We start from the raw sequence: 10478 nt of genomic DNA, 5'->3' as shown, positions 1-10478 counted from the left end.
AGTGATTCCTTTGGTGGTTCTGGGCAAAGTAAATTGAAAACCTCCTGGAAAAGTTTCACTATGCTAGAGGTCATTAAGAATATTTGTGATTCAGGGTAAGAGGTCAAAATACCAACATTAACAAGGGTTTGGAGGAAGCTGATTCCACCCTTCATGGATGTCTTTAAAGGGGTTCAAGACTTCAGCAGACAAAGTAACTGCAGATGTGGAGGCAAGAGCCTGAGACACTAGTGTTAGAAGTGGATCCTGAAGATGTCACTGCATTGCTGCAATCTCATGATGAAAAGAGCAAATGAAGAAAGAGTTGCTTCTTATGGATGAACAAAGAAAATGGGTGCTTAAGATGGAACCTACTACTGGTGATGATGCTGTGGATATTGTTGAAATGACAATGAAGGATTTAGAATATTACATAAACTTAGCTGATAAAGCTGTGGGAGGGTGTGAGAGGATTGACTCCAATTTTGAAAGAAGTCTTATAGAAGTCCTAGAATCAAACAGCATCACCTGCTACAGAGAAATCATTCACGAAAGGAAGAGTGAATGGATGCGGTAAATTTCATTGTCTTAGTTTAAGAAATCGCCACAGACACCCCTACCATGGGCAACAACCACCCCGATCAGTCCCAGCAGCCATCGATATGGAGGCAAGAGGTCCTCTGCCAGCAAAAAGATTATGACTTGCTGAAAGCTCAGGTGATGGTTAGCCTGTTTCAGCAATAAAGTATCTTTAATTAAGGTATGTGCATTTCTTTTAAAACATAATGCCACTGCACACTTAATAGACTACAGTATAGTGTATACATAACTTTCATAAGCACTGGGAAACCAAAACATTCACCTGACTTACTGTATTCACTTTATTACCGTGGTCTGGCACCGAACCCACAGTATCTCCCAAATAGGCCTGTACTTCTAAGTATAGCACACCAAACACGAACATTTCAGAGTTAAACAAATTAGAGTGAATTATATATTAGATCACTAGAAATATTGTATCTTCGTTCCACCACCTCAAAATTTCTTCTTTGGCTTTCAAGTGGATTTTCTTTTTCATTTCTGGGCTTCGAACATTTAGAAATTGCTCATATCACATAGGAGAATATCCAGGCTGTGCTGCAGTTGAGTCCCAGCCCCAACATTCACCGGGCTTGTGACAAAGGCATGGAACTTACTGCCCAGTGAGGCGCTAGTCCCAGATTCATGATATGCTAAATGTGAAAGCCTATTTCATAGGATTGTTGTGATGAGTAAATAAGATCGTATGCATATAGCATCTAACAGAGCCGGGCCAACTGAAGACAATGATTCCTTCAAAAATTGTACTTTAGATACACCATCCCAACCAAGCAAAGGAGGCAAGCCCTTTCCCCTGCTACCCTGTCCTTAGGGATAAACAATGTTTAAGTTTCTAAATATAAGAATAAAGTAAGTTTAAGGCAAGCATCATCCCCACAAATAGTCCATCTTATATGTGCAAGTATAAAACTGACATAAGCAAAATAACTGTAATTCTCTAAACTGCAAAAACTTCTGTAACTCTTATAGGCCACTGGGCAGTCAAAGTCACTGTGACCCTCAGCACAGAGAAAATGGAGAGCAGGAATTCTTTGTTACAGCTCCATTTTTACTTATTTGGTATATTTCCAGTAAACAGCAATCAGGGTCAAATACCTTCAACTGTGAAGAAACTTTATGGCTCTGGGCAAGTGCCACTTTGAATGATGGTCAACTAGGTATAGAGTATGCAAGGATTAAATAAAGTATTAATTATGTTTTTTTAACCCAGCAGAGATATTATCAGGAAAAATTATGGGTGTAGCTGAAGCATGCAATAGTATTTTAGAGAACATACGTATCCATTATGGTTGCTGAGAGTATCAAAGTAAATGACTCCAGTAAACCTAGTAATTACAGGCTGGTTATTAATAAAATTAGCTCCTCTGGTCCAAAATTTTAACTCTGTCTGCCCTCAGAACTATACAGACACCCAAACAATAAAAGCTTAGATGTTTATACTGCACATTTCACCTCTTATATAATGTACATTTATCAGTACAAGGTTATGTAATGGAATGTTCTTACTTCATAGGAAAAACAGACTCATAAAAATAAATTGCAGACATTTTACAGTAGAAAATGGTACTTTTCTACACAACGCAAAAAAGTGGTTAATGTACAATAGAAAGTGCATTGCATGTGATGAAATGCATTTTTTTGTCTAGCAGATATATTTATTGTGTGTTGAAAATTGTAATATCTTCCCCTGCACAAAGAAATTTCTATTATAAAGCCCATTTGCTATTGTAGGGAGTGAAACCCTTTTTCTTGTTTACTAAAGTCGTCTATCTTAATATCAGCTCACAACACTGTCAAGTTCACTTAAGAAGAGCTATGTGTAGATAAGAATTGGGCTGAATCAGAAACCAGAATATTTCATTTCATCTGTTTTTCATATCTAAGCAAGTGCTGTGTAATCCACTACATCTGGTAGCAATCTCTTTTTGGAACGTTTTCTTCTTTTCAGAAGAAAAAGCTAAAAATTGGTCAATTTGAAGCTCTCATCAATAGATAAATCTTTTGCCTTTGAATATGTTTATGCATAAGTGAGGATTTGTTTCTCTAGTATGTTTTGAGCTAGAATGTGAGGTATGGGCTGGAAAATCAAACATTGTCTTCAGGTGGAGATAATGTATGAAAACCATTGTGGGCCGTTTATTAAACAGACATTGATTGTTACATCAAATTAACATATCATGCATCATTTTTACGACTTACAATCACAGTAAATCAAGTTTCACATAGGAAGTGCTATGAATTCTTAGGATATTTGTCACTTTCTAAGCTGAGCAGTGACTAAATAAGGTTCTGCCACCTCATTATCTGTTCCTTGAGCAGATAAAAGTAACTTTGGCTCAAGGCATGCCAAAGAATAGGCTTTGTGGTGCTGGGCCTGGTAAGTGTAGGTAGCAAAGGCGAGACGGTGAAATCCAGACTTGCCAGTCTACAGTCAAGTATTTTGCATTGCTGCTTATTACTAGGGGCTGGTCAATGAAGCTTCCAGACTTTTGGTCATGGAAGGGGTAGATCACCTGGTCACAGAGACACTATAGTGAGGTATTCAAGAGCATTTTACTCTTCCCAAGTGAGTAATCATATGACTTAATCTCTGAAATAGGGATAGTAGTAATACCTATCTCATAGCCTGTAATTTTATCCACTGACTAGGTCTTACTAGGTTATCTAAGATTACAAACGCTTCTAGCAAGTTTTCAATCTCATAGCCTCACACAGGCCACTGCCAACTGAAAAGTATTTCCCTGAGAGGTTACCACTAACATATCAAATAGAACCACCTTCCTGAGTCCTCCCTGGAAAAACAAATATCTTAATACATTATAACAGGAAATCTCCCGTGGTCCCAAGAGTCCAGTGCACTGTGCAGAACTCCAGATTCCCGTGGCCTCACTGGGAAGTTCGAGGGACTCATGAAATGAATGAATAACCAGTAAAGTTCCTAACTCAAACCAGGCCTCTTGGAAGAGAGTCTTGGTGAAGACAAAACTGGTGTGTTTTCTCAAATATAAAATATTTCAGAGGAAATAGAATATCCCACTCTTGAGACAGAGAAAGGACTAGATATCTTGTTCCCAATCTTCTATCTCCAATAATGATGGGACATCTTGATGGAAAAATCAGAGAAACAAAATCTATCTAGTGGTACTCTGTTTCACATTACTTTACAAGAGGGCAACAACACAGATGTATTGCCCATATTTCCCTAGCACCCAGGTTTAAGGAAGGACAGAAGGGGAGAAGGGATGAGAAACTGCCCATAACTGCCATCTGCAATTTCTCAAACCTAAAGTGTAGGGTGGGGTGCAGGAGCCCTCAACTCCTGCTTTGTTCTTATAACCCTTTTGATTCCTATTTCATATTTCCTTTTTTTCCCATTGGGCTTTGCCTCATGAGTACTCATCTCACTGTCTCATTGATTTATCAGATCAAATGCAGGGGTATTTTTAGTAGACTGGAAAGGAACACCTACCCCATGCATATATACATGCACTATGCACAGGTGTACAGATATTATCTATTCATACACATGCACGTTAACAGATATTTGTGTACACACAATGAAAATGTACACACACATGTAGCCACATTTATACACATTCACTTCATTGACACTCAAACCCCTCTGCTTTTGGAAACCATTTCTTCCCCTCAGGTTCTTCCCTCTTTTTTTTTTTTTTTTATCAGCTATATACTCTTCCAAGGAGAATGATAAACTTATGACAAATAAGAGAAGGTGCCACTCAACCCTGTAGGTAATAAACATATGGCACTTACTTTGAAAATACCAGCAAAAAAATGTAGGTGGATTTGAAAATATTCCAAACAAATTTATGAAAGAGCCAGAAAAGGCAAAGAACCTGAGACAGCTAACCATTGAGGACATCAGTGAGCCCTGTTCCAGGAAGGCACTGGAGCAAGGTTGTAACTCAAGAGATTCTAATACTTCCACAGAAATAATTCCTATAGTAGATGGAGATTATTAACAGGCCCCATTTAATGGCCAATCTGTACTCATACCCCTTTCTCTATAACTATGTAATCTCCTCCCACTCCAGCTCTGGACTTGGTCATTTGCCCTGCCTTGGCCAAAGAGATGTTGGAAGAAGCTTGACAAGAGCATGCAAGCTTCCGCGTGCCCTCATGCATGACTGGGTTTGGACACTCTTGCACCGTGACACTGCTATGAGAACACACTAGAGTAGTCCATCCAAAAATGAACAGTCTATGCAGTTGAGGCAAGTGGCCCAAGCCAAGGTCATCCTACGTCAGCTGAAAGCCAGTTGATCTTTCAAGAGAACATCTTAAAGACAGGAAGTACAATTCATCCTCAATTGTTGATTATAGACTTGTGAGTTAAATCAATGCCTGTGTTAAGCTACTGAATATGGGGGTGACTTGTTACATAGCATTATTTGCAGCAACAGATAACTGACACAGAAATTATTTAGAATCAGGGTACTGTAACAACCTAAATTAAAAAATGTGGCATTGGCTTTGAGACAAGGCACTGGACAGAGGCTAGAAAAACAGTAAGAAAACTACTCTAGAAGGATGTAAAAAATGACATGGGTTATATAGCAGCAGAGAAAACAATGGTAAAACTACCTCATTTGATCATTCAGAAGATAGAAAATGTACTAATGAAGTTTGGGATTCAAGCAGTAACATTTCCAGGCAGAATGTTCACAGTGTCAGTGGCTCTTACTACCTGCATATCGATAAGGTTCTACAACAAAGAGAAGGTTTAGAGAAGTAACTGAGCAGTGTGTAAGCAAATTTAGAGGGACTATAATGGCTAGAAAATAAAATTGTTTCTTATCTCATGTTATAGGATAACATAAAATGTTATCTTATCCTAGCCAGGACCTCATGGCTAGAAAATAAAATTGTTTATCTCAAGTCCTCCAGTTAGCAAAAGTTCTCAAAGTAAAATACATCCTGGGGCAAGTATCCAATCAAATATTTTTAAGACTTTTTATTATGACCTCTGAAAGAAAGAACCTAGCAGATCCTTTATGCTAGACAAAAGGGCTATTAGAAATCTTAAGAGCATTGTCCTACAGCAATCTGACTTGCCCAAATATGTGACTAAGTTTTGAGATCTAGCTCTGAAAGTATCGTAGGTGTTGCTTTTGGCTCATCAATTTATAAGAAACCCACAAAAAGTTTGAGGGTACTGTATTGCCAAAAGTCTCCCCAATTTATACTAAAAGAAACTGAGATTGTCAAAATTGTTAAGAAAACCTCCAGGCTTTCCATTTCCACAAGCAAAAAGCAGACTGAGAATACTGTCCAAAGCACACAGAAATGGCTAGGCATGGTAGAAAAGTAAAGATATCCCAGATGTTAGAGCACAGAGCTACACAAAACAATGGACTGGAAAGTCACTCTCAGGGAGAAATGAGGCCTGATCAAGGAACATTCCACTCCTCTGAATTGGCAGTCCTGGCAGCATTTGCAAGGCTAGACTTCAGAGTCACTATAAACTAGTGCCTTATAAGTGTATTCCATTCTTCCTCTTTTTAAATGGGATAATAGTGTACTACAATTATCCTGTTCTTTCTTACCTCAGTTTATTAGGTTTGGGGACAAATAGCTTGTTTGTTTGTTTTTTTCATTCATAGATCTTCAACGCAAAGGAACTGCATCCAAAGAGCCACATTTGGATCTGTTAATACATGTTGAGATCCTGGACCTTGAGCATGATGTTGTGATTGATGGGATCTTTAGGGATCTTGGGAAGAAGTATATTTTGCATACAGGAATAAAATGAATAGTTGAGACCAAAGTGTGGACATTTCACTTCTGTATCAGTTTCCATTCCAATTTCTGTATCAGTGTTCTATTGCCACACATAACACTACATAACAGATGACCCAAAACTGAATGGCTTGAAACAACAATCATTTATTTAGCTCACAGATTTGTGGGTTTGTGATTTAAGTTGGGAATTTCTCCTGATCTTGGTTGGGCTCACTTGCATGTTTTCTAGGTCAGCTGGGATGTTTCCAGTGGTGACTGGCTTGGGGCAAGCATGTCTCAACTGACCTCAGCCATGACAAATCTCTCCTCCACAAGTTTTTCTCATCCTTCCAGGAGATTAGACTTAGCATAAGGTCGTGATTCTGATGGTGAAAGAAGAAAGTATGATTAAGATCATGATTATGAAGAGCAGCAAGAGAGCAAGCCTCAGTGTATTTTTCAACCCTCTGTGTGCATCACTCTTGCTAACAACTGATTGGCCAAAATAAGTTAATGATTGAGCCCAGAAACAAGGAATGGGACCATCAATATAATCAACCTACCATAATTCCTAAACTATCTTCTCTGGAAACCAGCGTCCCACAGATGTTTTAAGATGTTCCACTGAAAAAGAATTCTGTGGTCATACAGATTTGTGAAATGCTGCTTATTATTTCCTCAGGTGAGTCACAGTCCTCATTAAGTTATTAAAGACTCCGAGAATTCTTATGTCTGTTCACCCTAGTTTAATTGTTCTCTACCACACTAATTTAATCATGAAACACATTAACCACAGAAAACTCTGAAACACAGCTTACACAACATCTATTCCTGAATCAGTCTGAGAAGCACTAGTCTAAGTTATGAAAACTCCTTGTAATAACTGCATTACAATAGAGAGATTTAGGAGACCCAGAAGCTTTCATGGTAGAGATAAATAAACTGCTCATGGTAATTATTCTCTCTGTTCCTAGATGAGAAAACCAAAATCAGAAAAGTTAAGCAAGCTTCACAGAAAGAGAGCAGAGCACCAAAGCTGGGATGCATATCCATATCTGCCTGCTTCCAAACTCCCATCATCTTTTTATCTCCCTACCTGTCAACGGTGGAATGTCAGACACCATGACAAATGGCAAGTGAAGCAGCACATGTTGACAGTCTTATACTTGAAAAAATCTGTTTTAGTACTGGCTTTGCCACTAAGTGATCTTGAGTGGGTCACAACCTTCTTAACAGAGTATATTGGAAATATCATTTTTTAAGAAAATTTTTCCTCCCTTGTAACCCAAAGAATCTGGAAAATATTCTGATGAACAGTTCTCTGGGACACAAGAATCCTCAGGCTTTCCCATCTGCCACCATAAAGATGACCGAAAACTTACTGCCTTATCATTAATCTGGTCCTGAACATAATAAATTCATTTTTTAATCTGTTTATTTCAATCACTTAAGATATTCAAAATATCCTTCTAGTCTGAAACTCTTCCCTTGCCCTTTCTCATTTTCCAGTGAAATCTCGGTGATGTATTCCACTGAGGGCATATTAATATTCTGAGGAGACACAATACCTGTACTGCAGACACTAATTTTAGAACATTCATCACCGAGGATGGTTTTCTTCTTCCTGTCCTAATTTTTTTTTTCAGTTTGTCAGCGTGTTGGACTACATTAAGCTAGGCGGTGACTTTCCTTTATTAAACATTTCTTTCCTGAAGGCTTGCCCTTTGTTAGGAATGGCAGGAGGCCCAACAAAGGGAGAATCCAGAGCCCTTGGATGCACTGAGCTTGCCCTCTAACTGGGGAGATAAAATTTGGAGCAACAGGAGACCACACAGAAGGTACCAACCGAACGGGAGAAACAAGGTCACTTTGTCAGGGAAGCTATTTTACTGTTATGGAATCCATCTTGGCTTTACTTCACCATTGTGCTGAGGCAATGAGGTGAACTGGTCCCCAAATCATTTCCAACTCTATGATCTAATGTCTGGTTTGGTACAGCAGCACCCGCAGCACCACACCACGCATTCAGTGAAATACTTTGGCTTGCAGGAAATATCCAAAATATATTTGACTCTCCTGTTCTCCTGAAAAAGCAATATGATTACTATCCTTTTATTGCCACCAGTCTAACAGTATATACTAGGGTTGCTTCTCCTTCCTTTAGGGAGGGAGGGCCTCCAGAGCTGGATTTCTCCACCTGGGCACTTTTGACATTTTGAGCTGGATACTTTGTTGTGAGGCGGTCCTGTGCATTGTAGGATGTCTAGCAGCTCTAGATGCCCACTGGATGCTAATGACAACCCCCACCCCTGATGTGAAAATAAAAAAGGACTCCAGACATTGCCAAATGTCCCCTGGCGGGGGGGGGGGGGAAGACAAAATCTCTACTGGATAAGAACCACTGCTCTAAAGTATGGTGGGGAAGGAAATCCTAATTTTTGTGTGTGTGAAAAATGGATACCACTGAGCTTCCCTCTAAGTAACATCCTGAGCTTCCCTCTAAGCCCTTGTGTGCAGTTGGAACTTCACATCAAAGACCCTAATCTGGCAGCTGTTCTGTATCTTTTCCACTTGTCTTCCACCCCCTAATATCTTCTGCCACTCTACACACAAGGCTTTTGAGCTCTTTATTGGGCTTCCAATAGGGAGTACATTCTCCAGGTTTTAATGACAACCAATCTTGAGCAATTTGGGACACATTTAGTGGCAAAATTGGGGAAGACTCCCATGGCATGTCATGGCATCACATTCAAAAGTCTTGCTTCCCAGGATGGTGAGCCAGGGAAATGTATCGAAACATGCATCCTCCAGTTCCTCCTCCTTCAGGGAGGATTCTCTATGGACTCAGCTGAGCCCACTTCAAGACCTCCACTCCTACTGAGCTAGGGTCAAACTAAGAGTCTTAAGTCTGGAGTCTCAAAAAGGTATATCATTTGTTTTAAATCATAAAGCTAGCGGATGGGAGAGCCAGGATGTGAAGGTGGGTTTATCGACCCTCAAACGCTCAGGCTCTTTCCTTCACCACCACACAAATGCATTCCTTCAGGAAAAACAGAGAGAACTGGGAACACCACGGGGTGCCTGGGTGGCTCAGCCGTTAAGCGTCTGCCTTCGGCTCAGGTCATGATCCCAGAGTCCTGGGATCGAGCCCCGCATTGGGCTCCCTGCTCCGCGGGAAGCCTGCTTCTCCCTCTCCCACTCCCCCTGCTTGTGTTCCCTCTCTCGCCGTCTCTCTGTCAAATAAATAAAATCTTAAAAAAAAAAAAAAAAAGAATTGGGAACACCATGAAAGGCATTTCACATTTTCCCCCACCCCTCCTCCCACAATAGTACACACAGACATGATTGTATGCCTACACACCAGATCAACAGTGATATTCATCTAAAAAACATATAACGCTTGCCATGTGTCAAGTACACCCTTACAATAACCAACAGCAAATACTCTCTTTCCTTTTAATTAGCAGCTTTCAGAAGCTGTTTACTTTCCATCAACCTTATTTCTACTTTCTGTTTAGAGTCAGTAGTCGTCCCCACACTCAGGCCTGAGCAGTGGGAGCTGCAGACCAGGCCTCAGCAGGGAACCAAGGGTCCGAAGCGCCCGGAGGGCACCGGTGCAACTTCAGACCCCACCACCACCTCGGGCTGAGTAGCAGTGAACTCTGGAGCTGGGGCTGTGCATTCGGCCTGAAATTCCTCCTTGCTCACAGCCTTTCCAGCAGCAGCCAGGTCTTCCTTGTCAGTCTCTTCAGGATCCCTGCGGAAGCAGAGAGCTGGTGTGACTTCCCGCCAGAGCTCACGGGAACCCGGACCACACGTGCGCAGAACTTCCCAGCCGGCCTCTGCCTCCTCAAACCCACCGAGTTCCCTCCCTATGGTTGCGCAGGACGGCCACGTCCACGTCGGTGGAGGAGAGTCTGTCACACAGAGTGAGGGCAGGCAGGTTAACCTGAGATGCCTCTGGAGAGGATGGTGGTGAGCACTGGGAGCAGGAACCACCAGAAGTCTCAGCTCTGGAAGGCTGCCTGGATCGGGTTATGGACGGAAGGTTCCAGCAATGAAGCAGCTGGCAGCAGGAGTGGCTCCAGGGGCAGCCGCAAACTTCAGCACAGCCTGCTCGTCAGTATTCCGAGGGATGTGACATGACATCACCGGGT

General features: G+C 41.1%; 1 long non-coding RNA gene across 3 annotated transcripts in view; it reads right to left on the bottom strand.

Annotated features, from left to right (window-relative positions):
• Nucleotides 1-6466: 6466 nt before the first annotated feature.
• The window catches only part of LOC112826697 (uncharacterized), a 30363-nt gene continuing 26351 nt past the window's right edge, over nt 6467-10478 (bottom strand). For 2 of the 3 annotated variants that reach the window (XR_012378793.1, XR_012378794.1), the window contains exon 2: nt 6467-6704. This is a non-coding gene — a long non-coding RNA (uncharacterized lncRNA). Of the gene's footprint in view, nt 6705-6884; nt 6938-10478 lie in introns of those variants that run through there. The other variant, XR_012378795.1, reaches the window with a different exon arrangement.

Source organism: Callorhinus ursinus, unplaced genomic scaffold (assembly GCF_003265705.2).
Source record: "Callorhinus ursinus isolate GAN/ISIS: 27379988/994484 unplaced genomic scaffold, GSC_fseal_2.0 scaffold7, whole genome shotgun sequence".
Classification (NCBI taxonomy): Eukaryota; Metazoa; Chordata; class Mammalia; order Carnivora; family Otariidae; genus Callorhinus; species Callorhinus ursinus.
The sequence above is the reverse complement of the archived record's forward strand: the minus strand, read 5'-3'. Positions and strand labels throughout refer to the sequence as shown.